Here is a 22711-nt window from a genome sequence, read left to right on the forward strand (position 1 = left end):
TGTTAATGGAGGCTTCCCAGTCGTGTGGGGGTGAAGATTTGGTAAATGGATCTGATTTTTGTAAGAATGCATCAGATTCTTATAAGAATGTTCCTGGAATTCTGACTCCCTACTGTTAACATAAATAAATTCTCTACATCAACATGCCAAAATGGAGTTGGGCTTTAGAGCTAAGGTCAAGGGTAGGGTCAGTCAGCAGGGGTCTTACAAAACCTCAGAGGCTGTGACATCTCAGTGTAGGGCGAGTTTTTTTCCTAACATAAAAGTGTTTGCAGATTCTTGAAACCAACAAACAAATGTGACTTCACTTTTTTTTTTTTTTTTGGTCTCTTTGAAAAAAAAGCTCTCTTGCAGTTATCAGATGGCAAACTCAATTAAATAAAGCTCTCTAGGCTTCATTTAATTAAAAGATAACTTTTCTTAGACAGCTATTATTTTAATCAGGTAATTTTCCACCATATATCAAACAGAATCCATTTAATGGGCAAATTTAAACACAAAAAGTTGTCTTAAAGGCAGGATCTTTGGAGAAAACACTAGAGAATCAAGAAACTACAAAATTAATATCAAAAAAATTATTGGGCTTCAATTATATATTTGGCACAATTTCAGTGTTCTAGTACCATACAGATTTACCCATAACTACAATTTGGTTTGGATTACCTGAGGATGAAAGTGAACATGTTCTTCAAGTTTGCAATATATAAAAGTCACATGATTGGCTAATTAGCCCTAGCAAAATAATTATTTCATATAGATCTACAAATATACATTTAGTGTACAAATGAGAACTCATAGCATTTTTTAAGCCAGAAAAGGCATTCTTATTTCTAATTAAGTTTTCAGAACACAGTCCTATGTGACATTTCATGAAAAAACAATATCATTTTAGAAAGAATAGAATAGAAATCCTTTGGCTAACTGATGCAAAGAACCAACTCATTGGAAAAGACCCTGATGCTGGGAAACTTTGAAGACAAAAGGAGAAGAGAGCGGCAGAAAATGAGATGGTTGGATAGCATCACCGGCTCAATGGACATGAATTTGAGCAAACTCCAGCAGATACTGAAGAACAGGGAAGCCTGGCATGCTACAGTTCATGGGGTCGAAAGGAGTCAGACACGACTTAGCAGCTAAACAATAACAAATGGAGGATAAAACATGAACAAGATCCAGTCTCTCAAACTGTTCATTGTCAAGTTGGGGCAAGAAAGATATTCAGCTATTGTGTAGAAGACTGAATGTGAATGACATGTGCTCTAAGAGGTTGGAACAGAAAGCTGTGGGAACCCTAAGGAAAGAGAAGATATGGGCTTTAGAGAGAAACAATTTTTTATAGTCTTTTAGTGTCAGATCTGGAAGGAACTGGGAGAATTTTAGCAGGTAGAGAGATCAGTGTGGTGGAGAGTCCAGGTAAAGGAATTGTGTGAGTTGAAGGCAGACAGGCAGAAAAACTATGTGCTTTTCCAGGAAGGAAAGCATAATCTGATCTGATGGTGTACACAGTGCAAGCAAGGAGTGCTGAGAAATAAGGCTGGGCAGGGAAGTTGAAGACATACCTTTGGATGACCTCAAAAACTCCGTTAAAGCTTTTGGAAAACAATGGGAAATGGTGAACTTTTTGGAGCCGGGTACTGTTATGACCTGACCTGCAATTTAGGAAGATTATCTGGCAGCAATACATGAGTTGATTTGGAAAGAGAGAAAAAGAAGGCAAAGAAATAAGGAGGAATCCCATTTAATAACCCAGAACAGAGATGTTAGGGCCTGAACTTGAACAGGGTTGATGGAAATTGAAAGTTGGGGATAGATAAAAGACATTTCAGAGATAATAGTTAAACTGGCTTTTGTATTATTTGTTTTGGGGGGACTTCCCAGGGGCCTCAGTGGTAAAGAATCCACCTGCCAATGCAGGAGATGGGGGTTTGATCCTTGGGTTGGGAAGAGCCCTGGAGAAGGAAATGGCAACCCATTTCGGTATTTTTGCTTGGGAAATCCCATGGACAGAGAAACCTGGCTGGCAATAGTTCATGGAGTCACAAAAGAGTTGGACACGACTTAGCAACTATTATTTGCTTTTGCTTTTCTTCTGTTGGAAATTCTTGATGGGAACTGTGGCTTTAATTGGCTGATGCAGGGAAACCAGGTGCCAAGTAAATCATGTTGGTTTGTAGCTTATGTATTTTTTTTCAAATCAAGAGTTTTTATTGTCTCTTTAAAATATCACAACTGAGTGCTATCTTGTTTCTGCAGCAGGATCACTGAGATCTTACTCATCAGCCTGCTGAACTGTTCCTTTTTCGGAAACATAGATACCATCCAAAAATTTTCTGATATCTTTGTTTTTAACTGTGGTGGCTTGCTGAATCAAAGCAGCTGAATTTGACACAAGTTCAATGTCATTTCCTTCAAGAATCAACTCATCTTTCTGGGCTTGAGATACTGAACAGGCAACCCCTGGCCTCATTCGAATCCTGCGTATGTATTTTTCACCCCCAAAATTTCAGATTTCCACAAGAGAACCATTCTCCTGAATAACAACGTTGATGGGGAAGTGGGCATACACCAACCTCATTTTGTAACAGAAGCCCAGTGTAACATCCTTGATCATGTTCTGTACGTGACTACAGATTGTGTGAACAGTGGCCAGTTCCTTTCTATTTCCCCACCGTTTGTCAACATGGAGCCTCTTCTTTTTCTTTCCAAGGAGACTGAGTTCTACACTGATGTGATTGAAGTCCCTCCGCAGGGTGCCTCTGGGGCCCTTCACAATAACTGTCCGTCCCTTCAAGTTAATGTCGACATTTTCTGTCGACAGTCTGATTGCTGAGAATGGTCTTCATTCTCGCAGTAGATGCGGCATAGAGTGTAGCTTATGTATTTTTAAAAAGCCAAACTAGTTAATAAACCTTGGAACATCCTGATGTTGGTACAAACATTTGATGTGCTCACATTTTCTAACATTAGAGTTATTTCAGTTAGCTTTTTAAATGTATAGCTACTGTGTTGTTGGGGGCTTCCCTGGTGGCTCAGTGGTAAAGAATCAGCCTGCCAATGCAGAAGACGTGGGTCTGATCCCTGGGTCGGGAAGATCCCCTAGAGAAGGAAAGGGCAACCCACTCCAGTATTCTTGCCTGGGAAATCTCACGCACAGAGGAGCCTGGTGGGCTACAGTCCATGGGGTAGAAAAAAAGTTGGACACAACTTAGCCAATAAACAACAACTATATTGTTAAGGACTTTAAAAAAGAACTTAAGGATGCTTTATGTTTCATCATCTCATCATTCTCATGAGCCAAAATTATTTTTAAATAAATTAAGAGACAACCCCACAATTAACATCACACTCAGTAGTATGATGTTAAAAAATCAGGAATAAGACAAGGATACCCACTCCTAACACTTTTATTCAACATAATATTAGAATTTGTAGCCAGAGAAATTAGGCAAGGAAAAGAAAGAAAAGGCATCCTCATTGAAAAGAAAGAGGTATCACTATTTGCAGATGACTTAATATTACGGAAGTCAATATTACATAGAGAAAACCCTAAAGACTCCATCAAAAAACTGTTAGAACTAGTGAACAAATTCAGTGAAGTTATAGAATACCAAGTGTGTTAGTCTCTCAGGCGTGTCTGACTCTCTGCAACCTCATGGACTGCAGCCCACCAGGCTCCTCTGTCCATGGGATTCTCCAGGCAAGAATATTCAAGTGGGTTGCCATTTCCTTCTGCAGGGGATCTTCCTGACTCAGAGAATCTTCCTGACCCAGAGATCAAACCTCAGTCTCCTGCATTGCAAATTGCAAATATTCTATTCTTTCTAAAATGATTTGTAGAATACCAAATCAATATGCAAAAATCTGTTGCATTTCTACACACTAATGATGAACTATCAGTAAGAGAAATTAAGAAAACAACCCCAGTTACAGTTGCATCAAAATGAATAAAATACCTAGGTGCAAATTTAACCAAGGCAGTGAAAGTCCTCCTAATAATAATAAGGCAGATCTATTATGCCAGTTATGTTATGGCAATAATTATGTTATTGTGTTTGGGGCTTCCCAGTTGCTCAGCGGTAAAGAATCTGCCTGCCAATACAAGAGACACAGGAGACAAAGGTTAGATCCTTCAGCTGGGAAAATCCCCTGGAGGAGGAAATGGCACCCCACTCCAGTATTCTTGCCTGGAAAATCCCATGGATAGGGGAGACTGGCAGGCTACAATCCATGGGGTTGCAATCCAGAACAATTATATTTAACTACTACAGTGGCTGTATATCTAGTCACACTGACTTCAGTGTCCCCCACATTCCCAACCTACCCAATCATTCATAGAATTGTCAGATAAATGTTCCTGTGTAATATTTATTCACCACTCGGATTTATATAGTGGTTCCTTAATGCCTACCCTCTAAAAACTACAAATTTTCTGCTCAGTATTCAAGGCCAACAACACCTGGTCCTGTTCACCTCTGCAGCTTTGCTATAAGTGACCTCTGACCCTAAACCTCCATTCCACTTTGCCTGATCTTCTTATCCTCCACTCTCTACATGCACCGTCTGCAGTTTAGGGTTTTGCCTTCAGGCTCTTCTTACGGAGAATTCCCTCCCTTGATCTTTTTTTCCTTATTCAAATTCCTACCTGTCTTTTAAGGCAAGCTCAGTTTCTGCCTCTCCATTACCTCCTCTCCCTGGAACTTCAAAGGAAGTTGATCTCTGCATTTGCTAAAGTGATAGAGCATTTAAAGTCTGCACCATCTAATTTGACATTTAAATATCTGCTTATTTGCATATGTGCTGGCTACCTCTCCTTTCCAAGCAGATTATCATTTCCTGGAGAACAAGTTAGCTCTGTTATGTACTTATGATTCTCTCCATCTTTACTCTCTGCGCTTTGTGTGTGTGTCTGTGCACATGTGTGTGTCTGTGTGTTAGTCACTCGGTCGGGTCTGAGTCTGCAACCCCACGGACTGTAGATCACCAGGCTTCTCTGTCCATGGCACTCTTCCTGGCAAGAATACTGGAGTGGGTTGCCATCCAGGGGATCTTCCTGATCCAGGGATCAAACCCCAGTCTCCTGGATTATAGGCAGATTCTTTACAATCTGAGCCACCAGGGAAGCCCTGCTCTCTGCGTTAGTCAGAAATGTTCTGGCTGAAAGCAATAGCATCTCGATTCAAATTCTTAAACAAAAAGATTTTTTTTTTTCCTCAGCCTAAATGAAGAAGCTAAGGATACAGCAAGATTTGGAAGCACATTGGATCTTAGGTGCTTAGGTACAACATCATCAGAAGTTAGTCTCCATCTCTTGGCCCTGCCTTCCGCTGAGAGAATGAGCTCAGGCGGTTTTAGCAAAGGTGGCCAGCAACAATAGAAGGTACATCTGACCAGCTTGGTAAACTGGGCAGAAAGAATGCATATTTTTCTCCATTGTTTTAGAAACTACTCAAGGCTGATTCCCATTGGCCTGGAGAAGGCCATATACTCACTCCTGAACCAGTCACAGCAACTCTCACTAATAAGGCGTAGGTCCTGTGATCAAGTCTTGAACAGGAAAGAGGCAGAGAGACAGGGTCGCTCCTTGCTAGCAGACCACGCCCATTGAGAAAGGTACAGGGATGCTGTTCCAAAGGAAAATCCGGACATGGTTACTCACAGAAGTGTTAATGATTCTGGGCAGGAAAAAATAGCCCATGTCTGCATGAGTGTCCCACCTGCTATGTCCTTTAGAACTTTAAAGAGCTTTCAAATGTGATCAACTTTCTGAGCTGTTAAATTGTATTTATTTTTTATGCACTATGGTAAAGATCTGGATGGGCAAAATGTGACGTCCAAGAGAGTGCAGGGTCATCTTTTTATTCTTATGTAAACACTGGAAGTCATGACAAGCATAACTTGTGGTGAAATGCATCACCAAAAGAATTCTCCTTAAGCTTTGCTTCAGGCAGATTTGAAAGGGCTGATTAATGTGCTATAAACCATCCTATTGAAAGCTAGATTTTATTCTTGTTTCTTGTGCCATTAGAGCTTGATGAACTTCAAGAATAAAGACCTTCACATTTTGGAGAATTTGAAATAGAAAACAAATTTAATGATAAGTCATAGTCATTTTGGGGTCCAAAATCACTCCAGATGGTGACCACAGTCATGCAATTAAAAGACACTTACTTCTTGGATGGAAAGCTATGCCAAACCTAAACAGCATATTCTGTCTAGTCAATTTTCCAGTAGTCATGTACAGATGTGAGAGTTGGACTATAAAAAAGGCTGAGCACTGAAGAATTGATGCTTTTGAATTGTGGTGCTGGAGAAGACTCTTAAGAGTCCCTTGGACTACAAGGAGATCAAAACCAGTCAATCCTAAAGGAAATCAACCCCAAATATTCATTGGAAGGACTGATGCTGAAGCTCCAATACTTTGGCCATCTGATGTGAAAGCTGACTCATTAGAAAAGCCCCTGATGTTGGGAAAGATTGAAGGCAAAAGGAGAAGGGGGTGGCAGAGAAAGAGATGGTTGGATGGCATCACTGACTCAATGGACATGAACCTGAGCAATCTCTGGGAGATAGTGAAGGACAGGGGAGCCTGGTGTGCTGCTGTCCACAGGGTCACAAAGAGCTGGACATGACTTAGCAACTGAACTATAAACATAATGACTTAGTTATAATAAGTAACAATTATTTAGCTTTAATGTTTACTCACTATTACAGAAGCAAACACTCTTTTATTTCTATTCTCTTCAGATACTGTTTGCATCCTTGTCCCCACTCCCTCCTCAGGAAATTAGACACAAGTTGAACATTAACTTTGGCGGTTGTCACCATGGGGGAAGTTAGGACATCAATGATGGGGTCAGACTTGGCAGTCTTGAATGGGAAAGTGGATGGGGTTGTACAAGTCAGTCATTAAGTGGGTGAGATGCCAGTTGGTTGAGAATTGCCTGGAGAGAATCTAGAATCAAAAGTTCAGCTTGAGTGAGTCCGTCACGTCAAAAGAAAAATACAGGAAAAAAAGCATCAAGTGGTATTTCACTAGAAGCTGGAAGCTAGAAAAGCATCAAGTGATATTTCACTAGAAGCTGGATGCTAGCTGGAAGCTAGAAGCCAGATGATATGATGATGGTGAACAGAGGGCAACACAACACGCTAGCCACATGTTAATTAAGTGAATAAGCAACTGAAAGTATTTATTAAAACCAATCAACAAATATGGGTAATCTGGCCTGGAGTAGGAATAGAAATGAACGTGATAGCCCCCTCAGAGTAATGAAAAATCCCAGATTATACAGTTCTGTTAAAGAGCTACATGACAGAAAAAAAAAATCTGTGCTAACTTTAGAGTATAAAATAGGAAAAGGAGGAAAATTGGAACTTTGAATCCAGATTGAAATCCAATTTTCTACCACTTAATAGGCATAACCTTGGTAAAGCTTTGCATTCTTTCCAAGCCTTGGTCTCCCTTTTTGTAAAACAGGGAATAATAGTGACAGTATATACCTCATGAATTGTTCTAAGGATTAAATGAGAAAGTACATATGAGATATTTAGCACAATACCTGGAATATAATACGTACTAATTAATTATCAGCCATTATCACTATTCTTTTCATTTCTAAGGTGAGTTCTTTGAAGAAAAGGATGAACCATCAAAATAACTTTGTTTTGTGGAAGCAGGATTAGAAACAAACTGAGTGGATTCAAAGGGTTCAAATTCTTGACTGCATTTCCAAGTATAAAGCCAGATGTTTCTGACTAGACTCTGCAGCAAAGAGATTGCGGTGTCTTGTTCACATTTGTGTCATGTGTGTGTGTACCCAGCATACACTTGTGGAATGAATGGAAGAATGACTCTCAGACACACTCGTGGGGACATATGTCCCCTCAGAAACCATGGAATGATTCTATATGTGTCAGAATTTAATAGGCTACCCATAGTTCAACCCACAGTTTCTAGAAAGGGGCTTCCCTGGTGGCTCAGCAGTAACAAATCTGCCTGCAATGCAGGAGAAATGGGTTTGGGTAGGGAAGATCCCCCGGAGAAGGAAATGGCAACCCACTCCAGTGTTCTTGCCTGAAAAATACCATGGACAGAGGAGCCTGGCATGCTGCAGTCCAAAGGGTTGCAAAGGGTCAGACATGACTGAGCACATACACAATCTCTAGAAGAGGAGCGATCTTGGTAACGGTATCCATTTCCCTAAAGGATTGTTGTATGTGGATGAAACAACATAAGGAACATAACAGAAGGAACCCTAGAAACTGTCATTGTGTTAGCCTCAGTTTTTATGCTGCTGTTGCTTCCAGAATATTGGAACTTTGTGCCAAGATAAGGCAGAATGGGCTATGAGGCTGTGGTCAGATTTAAAGTATGATTCATTTTCAAATTCAAAGTAAATGAGTGTATACTCAAGTCTCCACTACTTAAAGCTACTTTGGGAGCTTTAAGTACCTGGGCTGCTTTACCTTATTGTTGCCTTTGTTGTTCAGCAGTTCTGCAGTGTGCCTTCTCTCCATGTTCGGAGCGCCTGCTGCTGCTGCTGCTGCTGCTGCTGCTAAGTTGCTTCAGTCGTGTCCGACTCTTCGCGACCCCATGGACTGCGGCCTACCAGACTCCTCCGTCCACGGGATTTTCCAAGCAAGAGTACTGGAGTGGATTGCCATTGCCTTCTCTATCGGAGCTCCTACTGGCTGCCATCTGGGACCATGACTTACATGTGCATCAACACTATTTTCAAAGAAAACAGGGACAACAACAAATTTTAACCAATCTACTGTAACATCAAAAAAGATCATATACATTAGGAAAGCAGTATACAAAAACATTTTTTAAAAAGTAAAGTAGCTTTCAACACAGTTAAATGCTGTCTAAATAAAGTTTAACCATGGTTAGTGATTGAAACTGAGCTATAAAGTTCAATAGGTCCCAATGACATAGCTATCACATGATTTTTTGCTGGTGATATGCAGGAGAAATGACATCCTCTTTTAAATGCAGAGCCTATTCTGTAACTACTAAACAAATGTGGGCTTAAAATTATTGGGAAATAAAAGGATAAAAGAGAATATAGGTAAAGACTAATATGATGAAAGAAAAATATATTACAAATAAAGAGACATGAAATTGAAAGAAAGAAGATCGACTAAAAAGAGAATAAAGAAAAATTGAATGGGTTTTTGCTGAACCTGACTTTTGGGTGAGAAATGATGAGATGAAGGGTTTGAGGACAGGCAGGGAGGTTCCTCTAACCTTCCATATCAAAGAGAAACCGAGATTTTAAGCCCAGAGTCTGGAATTCTCTTGGGACTCTATACAGACCAGCATCTGCCACCGTAATTACAAAAGGTGTCATCTGACCAACCTCAGGCTGCAATGTTAGGCTAGTGGTGTGAAACAAAACAAAATTTTACTTTCTTAACATCCTTTAAGCAGGTGTTACTTCCCTTAATAGCACTGCCATGCTTGGTTTGAAGGAAGGAAAACCTACATCATTCAATAGCTCGTTCCAAGTATTATTTTTAAGCCTATGCATTTTCCCCTCTAAAATCCTGACTTCTTAAAGGGTTATAGGTTTATATAGGTTTTTTTTTTCCTTCTTACTTAGATGATGAACAGAGTATTTTTCATTTGAAACACCCAATAGTTATTAAAAGTTCTATAGAGCTTGCCTTTAGAATGCATAATTTATATAATTATAAATTTAAGCTGTCTTATAATCAGGATGAAATTAATTTCCCATTCATTTGTGTGGCATCTAGTTTCCAGGGTGCTAGTTGTTGCTGTTTTTGGTTACGACTGAATTTCACAGCTGATATTGTGAGGAAGAAAAAATATTTGGTGATCAAATCAAAATTTAATTTTAACATTTTCCCTGGGGGTAAAATAAGGGATGAAAAATTAAGTTATACATGTCTTTAATTCTGGTGACAGTTTAAATGAATCATATGTCACTCTTCAGTGAAACTTGCATCTCATATCCAACATTTATTAAATAAATAAAGCAAGCCTTCTAGAGGATAACAGGAATTAAGAGTAACATTTGGCAAATAAAGTAATGAATTAACTATTGCTAGTTACATTTATGTTTATTCTTTTTTTAAAGGTGTTAGCTATAGTCATAAATTGACTTGTATAGCACGTCAGTATAGCACCTCTTTGGGACTTCCCATATGGTCCACTGACTTCACTTGTGATCATCTGTCCTTTCAGACCTTTCAAACCTTTTGTCTATAGCATATCTATCCAAAGTAAACTTTCATAGTTTTCCCTAGCAGTCTGGGCAGAGGACTAACAGTCTTTGAGGTTTGTTAGGCTCTTCGACATCTACAGGATTCTTCCCTACTCCACAATAAAAACTGAGTTCTTTATCAGATTTTGGCTTTATATCAACTCTCATGAACACAGAATGTAGCTAATGGGGAAAGACTTTTTTTAGTACTACAAAGGGTATCTAATCTCTCTGGTTGATTTTGAAAAATACTTTGTATGTCTGTTTCTTTCTTGTATTTTAAAAGAGAATCTGGTAAGTGCTTTCTAAAATTGTCCACTCAACTCAGTTGAATCCTCCACGTTTCATTACATTTTAGACTATCTCATTGAAAGTGATGGAAAATGCCGATGATTCAGAATCTCCCAAATTCTTGAAGGTTGTTAAGTTATTCGTGGTATTATCTACTTGAGGATATTTTGGGGAGAAAGGCATAAAAGAAAGCACAGGGTGGCTAAAAGCAAAGAAATGTGCTTTGGGTTCAGAAAAAACTGGGTTTGAGTCCCTGTGCTGTCACACACTGTCAGCATGACTTTAGGTGGTTGCTTAACATCACTGACCTCCATCTCCTCACCTGAAAGGAGAGTAAAACCTAGCTCATAGGGTTGATGTACAGAGTAAGTAAGTTAACTGAGAAAGCACAGATGTCCAACTTAGCAAATGCCATATAGAACATAGTCCATAAATGGTAACCAATATAATTATTTTTAATATTTATTTTTATGCATTTATTTGGCTGTGCCAGGTCTTAGCTTTGGCACTTGGGATCTTTGGCAATCTTCTCTCTTTGTTTGCCAAACAAAGGATGTGGGATCTAGTTTCCCCGACCAGGAATTCAAACCAGGCCTTGTGCACTGGGCGTGTGGAGTCTTAAGCCACTGGACTGCCAGAGAAGTCCCAGTAACCAACGTTATTAAAAACATATTAAGAGCTTCTCTGATGGCTCAGTGATAAAGAATTTGCCTGCCATTGCAGGGGACACAAGTTCGATCTCTGATCCAGGAGGATCCCACATGCCGTGGAGCTGCTAAGCCCGTGTGCCACAACTGTTGAGCCTGTGCCCTAAAGCCCGTGCTCCACAATGAGAGGAGCCACTTCAATGGGAATCGCATGCACTGTAACGAAAGGGTAGTCCCTGCTCGCTGCAGCTAGGGAAAAGCCCGAGCAGCACCAAAGACCCAGAGCAGCCAAAAAGAAATAAATAAAAATATTTTTCAAAAATACCGAGAAGGAAGAAGTGTCTAGCTGTCCTTTTATAACATGTTTACCATCAACTGGACAGTTTTTCCCCCTTTCTTGTATCCAGTCTTGGAAAAAAAACTTTTGGAGTAAGGATAAAAGCTTTCTATACCTATAAATATATAGTTATATATATATAAATGGCGACCCACTCCAGTATTCTTGCCTAGAGAATCCCAGGGATGGGGGAGCCTGGTGGGCTGCCGTCTATGGGGTCGCACAGAGTCGGACACGACTGAAGCGACTTAGCAGCAGTAGCAGCAGCATACCTATAAATATATAGTTTTACATAAACATTAAAAAAATTAATTTTCATTTGGGAACAAAACACTCTGTGCATTGAAAGTGGTGCCTAAATCTTATTTGCCGATAGCTCTGTGTGTTTAATGTCCCTTCTCTGTGCTAAACAGAGAATGAAGGAAGGTATTGGATCAAAGTACATGGCGCAATGTAACCAGAATCAGGAGACCCTGAGCGACAAAGGAACATTGGAGAGCACAGGAACATGCCATTCCAATAGCCTAAAATATGATTCTTAACCCCTCTCATGTCAGGCAACGAAACACAAGCGTTGTCTAGTTTCAGGCTCAAGGTTGATCTCCTTAACGAAACTAACAATAGGTAGGAAAATTTCATAGATTAGTCAACCCTATGTCGTACGCAGTAAGGATTGTGCGAGACATAACCTCTCTTTGAGAAAAGGAGGAAAATGTCACTCTAACTCGATCACTAAAAATCACCTTGGAACCAGAGGCTTGTCAAATAGATGTGCACAGATAAAATGAATTGCAAAGAGGCTGAACTGCTTGATTAAAATAAGAAGATGAAATTTTCAATTATTTGCAGAAGTTGCATTCACAGTATAATAAAACATTATTATTGTTTTAAATATTTTAAGGTGTTAAATAATATATTTAAATATTTTATTTTAAAATTTAAAAAATTATTATTATTAAATACTTTCTTGATTTTCTTTCCTTTTTCTTTTTTTGGATTGCAGGATCTAAGTTCTCCAACCAGGAATTGAACCCAGGACCTTGGCAGTGAAAACGTATTGTCCTAACCACTGGACCAGCAAGGAATTTCCCACAAAACATTATTGTCACAAGAGAAATGCTTTCAAGACTCAGTTTTGGAATTCCCTGGCAGTATGGTACTGGCACAAAAACAAAACTATAGATCAATGGAACAGGGTAGAAAGTTCAGAGATAAACCCACTCACCTATGGTTACCTAATCTATGAAAAGGAAGCAAAAATATACAATGGGGAAAAGACAGTCTCTTCAGTGTTGGGAAAACTGGGCAGCTATAATGTGAAAAAATGAAATTAGAATATTTTCTCACACCTAAATTCAAAATGGATTAAAGACCTAAATGTAAGGTCTTTAACATATTGTCTGGAAACAATAAAACTCCTAGAAGAAAACAGAGAGAGTCCACTCTTTGACATAAGTCTTAGTAATAGTTTTTTGGATTTGTCCCCTCAGACAAGAAAAACAAATGCAAAAATAAACAAATGAGGCTTTTAATTACACTTAAAAGCTTTTGCAGGATGAAGAAAACCATCAACAAAATGAGAAGACACAATTTTACAATGCAGTATCAGTGGCTGTTCATTTGTTCAAACAAAAGATATGAGTGACATCTAGTGTTCACTGAGACTATCTGCAACTTTTACCACTATTTTCATGCATTCACCCCACCTGCAAAATATTGAATGCAACATAAACACGAATGAGAGGTAGCAAATGAAAAAGGTCACTATGATAATCAGTTCAGTTCAGTTCAGTCACTCAGTCCTGTCTGACTTTTTGTGACCCCATGGACGGCAGCACGCCAGGCTTCCCTGTCCTTCACCAACTCCTGAAGCTTGCTCAAACTCATATCCATTGAGTCGATGATGCCATCCAACCATCTCATCCTCTGTCGTCCCCTTCTCCTCCTGCCTTCAATCTTTCCCAACATCTGGGTCTTATCAAATGAGTCAGTTCTTCGCAACAGGTGGCCAAAGTATTGCAGTTTCAGTTTCAGCATCAGTTCATCCAGTGAATATTCAGGACTGATTCCTTTCGAAAGGACTGGTTGGATCTCCTTGCTGTCCAAGGGACTCTCGAGAGTCTTCTCCAACAACACAGTTCAAAAGCATCAATTCTTTGGCGTTCAGCTTTCTTTATGGTCCTACTCACATCTATACATGACTACTGAAAAAAACCATAGCTTTGACTAGACAGACATTTGTCGGGAAAGTGATGCCTCTGCTTTTTAATATGCTGTCTAGGTTGGTCATAGCTTTTCTTCCAAGGAGCAAGCGTCTTTTAATTTCATGGCTACAGTCACCATCTGCAGTGATTTTGGAACCCCCCAAAACAAAGTCTGTCACTGTTTCCATTGCTTCCCATCTATTTGCCATGAAGTGATGACACCAGATGCCATGATCTTAGTTTTCTGAATGTTGAGTTTTAAGCCAACTTTTTCACTCTCCTCTTTCACTTTCATCAAGAGGCTCTTTAGCTCTTCTTCACTTTCTGCCATAAGGCTAGTGTTCTCTGTGTATCTGAGGTTATAGGTATTTTTCCTGGCAATCTTGATTCCAGCTTGTGCTTCATCCAACCCGGCATTTCACATGATATACTGTGCATATAAGTTAAATAAGCAGAGTGACAATGCACAACCTCGACGCACTCCTTTCCCAATTTGGAACCAGTCTGTTGTTCCATGTCTAGTTCTAACTGTTGCTTCTTGACCTGAATACAGATTTCTCAGAAGGCAGGTCAGGTGGTCTGGTATTCTCTTTTCTTTAAGAATTATCCACAGTTTGTTGTGATTCATATAGTCAAAGGCTTTGGCATAGTCAATAAAGCAGAAGTAGATGTTTTTCTGGAACTCTGTTGCTTTTTTGATGATCCAGCAGATGTTGGCAATTGGATCTCTGGTTCCTCTGCCTTTTCTAAATCCAGCTTGGACATTTGGAAGTTCACTGTTCACACACTGTGAAAGCCTGACTTGGAGAATTTTGAGCATTATTTTGCTAGTGTGTGAGATGACTGCAATTGTGAGGTAGTTTGAACATTGTTTGGCATTGCCTTTCTTTGGGTTTGGAATAAAAACTGACCTTTTCCAGTCCTGTTGCCACTGCTGAGTTTTCCAAATTTGCTGGCATATTGAGTGCAGCACTTTCACAGCATCATCTTTTAGGATTTGAAATAGCTCTACTGGAATTCCATCACCTCCACTAGCTTTGTTCATAGTGATGCTTCCTAAGGCCCACTTGACTTCACATTCCAGGATGTCTGGCTCTAGGTGAGTGATCACACCATCATGGTTATCTGGGTCGTGAGGATCTTTTTTGTATAGTTCTTCTGTGTATTCTTGCCATCTCTTCTTAATATCTTCTGCTTTTGTTAGGTCCATTACATTTCTGTCCTTTATTGTGCCCATCTTTGCAGGAAATGTTCCCTTGGTAGCTCTAATTTTGGTGATGAGATAGCTAGTCTTTCCCATTCTATTGTTTTCCTCTATTTCTTTGCACAATCACTGAGGAAGGCTTTCTTATATCTCTTTGGTCTTTTTTGGAATTTTGCATTCAAATAGATATATCTTTCCTTTTCTCCTTTGCCTTTCACGTCTCTTCTTTTCTCAGCTATTTGTAAAGCCTCCTCAGACAACCATTTTGCCATTTGCATTACTTTTTCTTGGGGATGGTCTTGATCACTGCCTCCTGTACAATGTCACAACCTCTGCCCATAGTTCTTCAGGCACTCTGTCTATCAGATCTAATTCCTTGAATCTGTTTGTCACTTCTACTGTATAATCATAAGGGGTTTGATTTAGGTCTTACCTGAATGGTCTAGTGGTTTTCTTCAATTTAAGTCTGAATTTTGCAATAAGGAATTCATGATCTGAGCCACAGTCAGCTTCTGGTCTTGTTTGTGCTGACTGTATAGAGCTTCTCCATCTTTGGTGCAAAAAAATCTAATCAATCTGATTTCGGTGTTGACCATCTAGGTGATGTCAATGTGTAGAGTCTTCTCTTGTGTTGTTGGAAGAGGGAGTTTGTTATGACCAGTGTGCTCTCTTAGCAAAACTCTACTAGCCTTTGCCCTGCTTCATTCTGTTCTCAAAGGCCAAATTTGCCTGTTACTCCAGGTATCTCTTGACTTCCTACTTTTGCATTCCAGTCCCCATAATGAAAATGACATCTTTTTTGGTTGTTAGTTCTAGCAGGTCTTGTAGGTCTTCACAGAACCATTCAACTGGTTTGATCTCCTTGTTGTCCAAGGGACTCTCAAGAGTCTTCTCCAACACCACAGTTCAAAAGCATCAATTTTTCAGCAGTCAGCCTTCTTTATGGTCCAACTCTCACATCCATACATGACTAGTGGAAAAACCACAGCTTTGACTAGACAGACCTTTGTTGGCAAAGTAATGTCCTTGATGCCAGAGCTAAACACACATCCGTCCTGGAGTCAGGAAGCCTATGGGCCTGCAGGGGAAGATGGGGCATTTGAAGACCGGGCTCCGGTCCCAAGCCAATCACATGGGGCTGCACAAGGGCCTGCCCAGACTGCTGAGCACAGACACATAAAAGCAGCAGCCCCTTTATCTCTGCCCTTCAAATACCATGAGAAGATGCCCCCTGTGGCCTCTCCTAACTGGAAACCTTTGGGGAGGAAATTCTGGGACATATAACCCAGCCCCCACCCTACTGATGTATCACCAACCCACAATCCTCCTTCCTCAGCCTTGAGTTGCTCAGAAGGAGAGATCATGTCTAGCTCAGTACATTACATTTATTCAGCAAATTTGTATTGGGCATCTACTATGTGCCCTGTGCCAAATGCTGGGCACACAGAGCTGACTTGGACCTAAGCCTGATCTGAGGACCAACCAGAGGGAGCATTGTTTTGGTTTCAGAGCTGGATTCCCTGCCTTGACCTTGCTCTGCTCCTTGGAGAGGGTGTGTTGCCTGGATGAGGCACTTCTACATTCTCCATGCAGGGATTCTGTGAGGATTAAGTGAGGTTGTCTGGGGAAGCCTTACAAATAGCTGTGAAAAGAAGAGAAGCGAAAAGCAAAGGAGAAAAAGAAAGATATAAGCATCTGAATGCAGAGTTCCAAAGAATAGCAAGAAGAGATAAGAAAGCCTTCCTCAGTGATCAGTGCAAAGAAATAGAGGAAAACAACAGAATGGGAAAGACTAGAGATCTCTTCAAGAAAATTAGAGATACCAAGGGAACATTTCATGCAAAGATGGGCTCAATAAAGGACTGGAATGGTACGGACCTAACAGAAGCAGAAGATATTAAGAAGAGGTGGCAAGAATACACAGAAGAACTATACAAAAAAGATCTTCATGACCAAGAAAATCACGATGGTGTGATCACTCACCTAGAGCCAGACATCCTGGAATGTGAAGTCAAGTGGGCCTTAGAAAGCATCACTACAAACAAAGCTAGTGGAGGTGATGGAATTCCAGTAGAGCTATTTCAAATCCTAAAAGATGATGCTGTGAAAGTGCTGCACTCAATATGCCAGCAAATTTGGAAAACTCAGCAGTGGCCACAGGACTGGAAAAGGTCAGTTTTCATTCCAATCCCAAAGAAAGGCAATGCCAAAGAATGCTCAAACTACCGCACAACTGCACGCATCTCACACGCTAGTAAAGTAATGCTCAAAATTCTCCAAGCCAGGCTTCAGCAATACGTGAACCGTGAACTTCCAGATGTTCAAGCTGGATTTAGAAAAGGCAGAGGAACCAGAGATCAAATTGCCAATATCCACTGGATCATGGAAAAAGCAAGAGAGTTCCAGAAAAACATCTATTTCTGCTTTATTGACTATGCTAAAGCCTTTGACTGTGTGGCTCACAATAAACAGTGGAAAATTCTTAAAGAGATGGGAATACCAGACCACCTAACCTGCCTCTTGAGAAACCTATATGCAGGTCAGGAAGCAACAGTTAGAACTGGACGTGGAACAATAGACTGATTCCAAATAGGAAAAGGAGTATGTCAAGGCTGTATATTGTCATCCTGCTTGTTTAACTTCTATGCAGAGTACATCATGAGAAACGCTGGGCTGGATGAAGCACAAGCTGGCATCAGGATTGCCGGGAGAAATATCAATAACCTCAGATATGCAGATGACACCACCCTTATGGCAGAAAGTGAACAAGAACTAAAGAGCCTCTTGATGAAAGTGAAAGAGGAGAGTGAAAAAGTTTGCTTAAACATTCTCAATATTCAGAAAACGAAGATCATGACATCTGGGCCCATGACTTCATGGGAAATAGATGGGGAAACAGTGGAAACAGTGTCAGACTCTATTTTGGGGGGTTCTGAGATCACTGCAGATGGTGACTGCAGCCATGAAATTAAAAGACGTTTACTCCTCGGAAGGAAAGTTATGACCAACCTAGATAGCATATTGAAAAGCAGAGACATTACTTTGCCAACAAAGGTCCGTCTAGTTTTTCCTGTGGTCATGGATGGATGTGAGAGTTGGACTGAAGAAAGCTGAGCACTGAAGAATTGATGCTTTTGAACTGTGGTGTTGGAGAAGACTCTTGAGAGTCCCTTGGACTGTAAGGAGATCCAACCAGTCCATTCTGAAGGAGATCAGCCCTGGGATTTCTTTGGAAGGATTGATGCTAAAGCTAAAACTCTAGTACTTTGGCCACCTCATGCGAAGAGTTGACTCATTGGGAAAGACTCTGATGCTGGGAGGGATTGGGGACAGGAGGAGAAGGAGACGACTGAGGATGAGATGGCTGGATGGCATCACTGACTCGATATGAGTCTGAGTGAGTCTGAGTGAACTCCAGGAGCTGGTGATGGACAGAGAGGCCTGGTGTGCTGCGATTCATGGGGTCGCAAAGAGTTGGACACGACTGAGGGACTGAACTGAACTGAACTGAACTGAGCTTGAGCTCTCTTGGAACTGCGTCTGCAGATGGACATTGCTCTGACCTATTAGACACTCTGATTTCTTCAGCATCAGATTGACCTCAGATCCCAATAGCTTGAAGGTGACTGTCAAGGAGCTGGGTTTTGTTTTTTGTTTTATTGTTGTTGCTTAGTTGCTCAGTTGTGTCTGACTCTTTTACGACCCCATGGGCTGTAGCCCACAAGTCTCCTCTGTCTATAGGATTTCCCAGGCAAGACTACTGGAGTGGGTTGCCATTTCCTTCTCCAGGGGATCTTCCTGACCTGGGAATCTAACCTGTGTCTCCTGCATTGGCAGGCAGATTCTTTACTGCTGTGCCACCAGGGAAGTCCCCAATACTTCTTTTCTTCTTTTACCGATTTTTTTTTTAACAAACTTTCTATGGATGTGTATATGTGATAAATTATACATAAGATAAGATTTGCCATCTTTGGGTATACAGTTCAGTGGCATTTAAGTACACTTACATTGCTGTGCATGCATTCGGTTCAGTTCAGTCACTCACTCGTGTCCGACTCTTTGCGACCCCACGAGTTGCAGCACGCCAGGCCTCCCTGTCCATCACCAACTCCCGGAGTTCACTCAGACTCACGTCCATCGAGTCGGTGATGCCATCCAGCCATCTCATCCTCAGTCGTCCCCTTCTCCTCCTGCCCCCAATCCCTCCCAGCATCTGAGTCTTTCCCAATGAGTCAACTCTTCGCATGAGGTGGCCAAAGTACTGGAGCTTCAGCTTTAGCATCATTCCCTCCAAAGCAATCCCAGGGCTGATCTCCTTCAGAATGGACTGGTTGGATCTCCTTGCAGTCCAAGGGACTCTCAAGAGTCTTCTCCAACACCACAGATCAAAAGCATCAATTCTTCGGCGCTCAGCCTTCTTCACAGTCCAACTCTCACATCCATACATGACCACAGGAAAAACCATAGCCTCGACTAGACGGACCTTAGTCAGCAAAGTAATGTCTCTGCTTTTGAATATGCTATCTAGGTTGGTCATAACTTTTCTTCCAAGGAGTAAGTGTCTTTTAATTTCATGGCTGCAGTCACCATCTGCAGTGATTTTGGAGCCCCCAAAAATAAAGTCTGACACTGTTTCCACTGTTTCCCCATCTATTTCCCGTGAAGTCATGGGACCGGATGCCATGATCTTCGTTTTCTGAATGTTGAGCTTTAGGCCAACTTTTTCACTCTCCTCTTTCACTTTCTTTCTTTCTTTCTTTTTTTTTTTTTTCTCCTTCACTTTCATCAAGAGGCTTTTTAGTTCCTCTTCACTTTCTGCCATAAGGGTAGTGTCATCTGCATGTCTGAGGTTATTGATATTTCTCCCAGCAATCTTGATTCCAGCTTGTGTTTCTTCCAGTCCAGCGTTTCTCATGATGTACTCTGCATAGAAGTTAAACAAGTAGGGTGACAATATACAGCCTTGACGTATTCCTTTTCCTATTTGGAACCAGTCTGTTGTTCCATGTCCAGTTCTAACTGTTGCTTCTTGACCTGCATACAGATTTCTCAAGAGGCAAGTCAAGTGGTCTGGTATTCCCGTCTCTCTCATAATTATCCACAGTTTATTGTGATCTACACAGTCAAAGGCTTTGGCATAGTCAATAAAGCAAAAATAGATGTTTTTCGGGAACTCTCTTGCTTTTTCCATGATCCAGCGGATGTTGGCAATTTGATCTCTGGTTCCTCTGCCTTTTCTAAATCCAGCTTGAACATCTGGAAGTTCATGGTTCACGTATTGCTGAAGCCTGGCTTGGAGAATTTTGAGCATTACTTTACTAGCGTGTGAGATGAGTGCAGTTGTGCGGTAGTTTGAGCATTCTTTGGCATTGCCTTTCTTTGGAATTGGTGCATGCATTACCACCATCCATTTCCAGAACTATTTTCATCTTGTGAAACTGAGACTGTATCCTCATGAAACAATTCCCTGCTCCTCCAGCCCCTGGCTGCTACTTTCTGTCTCTATGAATTTGGCGACTTCAGGTCCCTCATGCAGGTGGCATTGGCATCATGCACTATTTTGTGTGTGGGTGTGATTGACTTGTTTTGCTTGGCATGCTGTCCCCCAGTTTCATCCATGGTGCAGCATCCTCAGAATTTCCTTCTTATTTTAGGGCTGAATGGTGTTACATTCAATGTATATATCACGCTGTGTTTATCCATTCACCCCCCGATGGACACTTGCATTGCTTCCCCCTTTAGGTTGTTGTGAATAGTGCTGCTGTGAACTTGAATTACAAATACATATGTGTGTGTGTGTGTGTGTGTCTGTGTCTGTGTCTGTGTATAGATAAGCACATGGGGTTGGAAAAGAGCAGTTCTGAAAAGGAAGGGTTACAAGGCAGACAAAAGTAATAGATGATCACTGCTTTTAATTTTCTTGTTTGCTAGAAAAATGAATAGACTAAACCAAATCTCTACACATTTTTAAACTGGTTTGTACTTTTAATATCCTAAAAGAAAGACTCATGATACTTGCAATTTCTTTTAACATTTTAGATTTTCAAGTTACAAAAATAGTCCAGAAAGTTCCCTTATATCCTTCACCCAGCTTCTGCTAATGTTAACTTAGAAAGTTCAGCAAGACCAGTGGTTTCCTTGAGACCAAGTCAACCAGCAGAGGAGTGCTTGGAACCACTCTCAGTGTTTGGCTGGAGCAGGCCACAGCAAGTGTGGGCTCAGTACAATCACATGATGAATTTCAGAGAACAGCATCTCAAGTCCTCAGTCAGTTGTGCTCCCGAGAGCTGGGAGCCTGGGAGGCAATTCTCATGACCACCATCGTCAGTGAAATTGAAGAAAGAGTATTAGAAATTACACATTCTGAAAAGTGAAGGGAAATAAGATTACAAATAATGAACAGAACCTCTTCAGTCTGTAGGACATTTTAAGTGGTCTAACACAAGTATAATCTGAGTTCCAGAATGAAAAAGGAAATCAAAAGAGACCCAAAAGAGCTGACAAAAAATAGTTGAAATTTTCTCAAATTTGGTGGAAATAATCTACTTACATATCAGAAGTGAAAGTGTTAGTAGCTCAGTTCAGTTCAGTTCAGTTCAGTCGCTCAGTCGTGTCCGACTCTTTGCGACCCCATGAGTCGCAGCACGCCAGGCCTCCCTGTCCATCACCAACTCCCGGAGTTCACTCAGACTCACGTCCATCAAGTCAGTGATGCCATCCAGCCATCTCATCCTCAGTCGTCCCCTTCTCCTCCTGCCCCCAATCCCTCCCAGCATCTGAGTCTTTCCCAATGAGTCAACTCTTCGCATAAGGTGACCAAAGTACTGGAGTTTCAGCTTCAGCATCATTCCTTCCAAAGAAATCCCAGGGCTGATCTCCTTCAGAATGGACTGGTTGGATCTCCTTGCAGTCCAAGGGACTCTCAAGAGTCTTCTCCAACACCACAGTTCAAAAGCATTAATTTTTCGGCACTCAGCCTTCTTCACAGTCCAACTCTCACATCCATACATGACCACAGGAAAAACCATAGCCTCGACTAGACGGACCTTAGTCAGCAAAGTAATGTCTCTGCTTTTGAATATGCTATCTAGGTTGGTCATAACTTTTCTTCCAAGGAGTAGGTGTCTTTTAATTTCATGGCTGCAGTCATCATCTGCAGTGATTTTGGAGCCCCAAAAAATAAAGTCTGACACTGTTTCCACCGTTTCCCCATCTATTTCCCATGAAGTGATGGGACCGGCTGCCATGGTTTTAGTTTTCTGAATGTTGAGCTTTAAGCCAACTTTTTCACTCTCCTCTTTCACTTTCATCAAGAGGCTCTTTAGTTCTTGTTCATTTTCTGCCATAAGGGTGATGTCATCTGCATGTCTGAGGTTATTGATATTTCTCCCAGCAATCTTGATTCCAGCTTGTGCTTCTTCCAGTCCAGTGTTTCTCATGATGTACTCTGCATATGAGTTAAATAAGACAGTATACAGCCTTGACATACTCCTTTTCCTATTTGGAACCAGTCTGTTATTCCATGTCCAGGTCTAACTGTTGCTTCTTGACCTGCATACAGATTTCTCAAGAAGCAAGTCAGGTGGTCTGGTATTCCCATCTCTTTCAGAATTTTCCACAGTTTATTGTGAGTCATGTCCAATTCTTGTCCATGGAATTCTGCTCTGTCCATGGAATTCTCCAGGCAAGAATACGGGAGTGGGTTGCCATTCCCTTCTCCAGGGGATCTTCCTGATCCAGGGCTCTAACCCTGGTCTGCTACATTGCAGGCAGATTATTCACCCTCTGAGAAGAGGGTCAAC

At 41.0% G+C, this 22711-nt stretch overlaps 1 pseudogene; it reads right to left on the reverse strand.

Annotated features, from left to right (window-relative positions):
* Positions 1–2269: 2269 nt before the first annotated feature.
* LOC138428225 (large ribosomal subunit protein uL6 pseudogene) lies at positions 2270–2843 on the reverse strand (annotated as a pseudogene).
* Between the last annotated feature and the right edge of the window lie 19868 nt (positions 2844–22711).

This window comes from Ovis canadensis, chromosome 23 (assembly GCF_042477335.2).
Source record: "Ovis canadensis isolate MfBH-ARS-UI-01 breed Bighorn chromosome 23, ARS-UI_OviCan_v2, whole genome shotgun sequence".
NCBI lineage: Eukaryota > Metazoa > Chordata > Mammalia > Artiodactyla > Bovidae > Ovis > Ovis canadensis.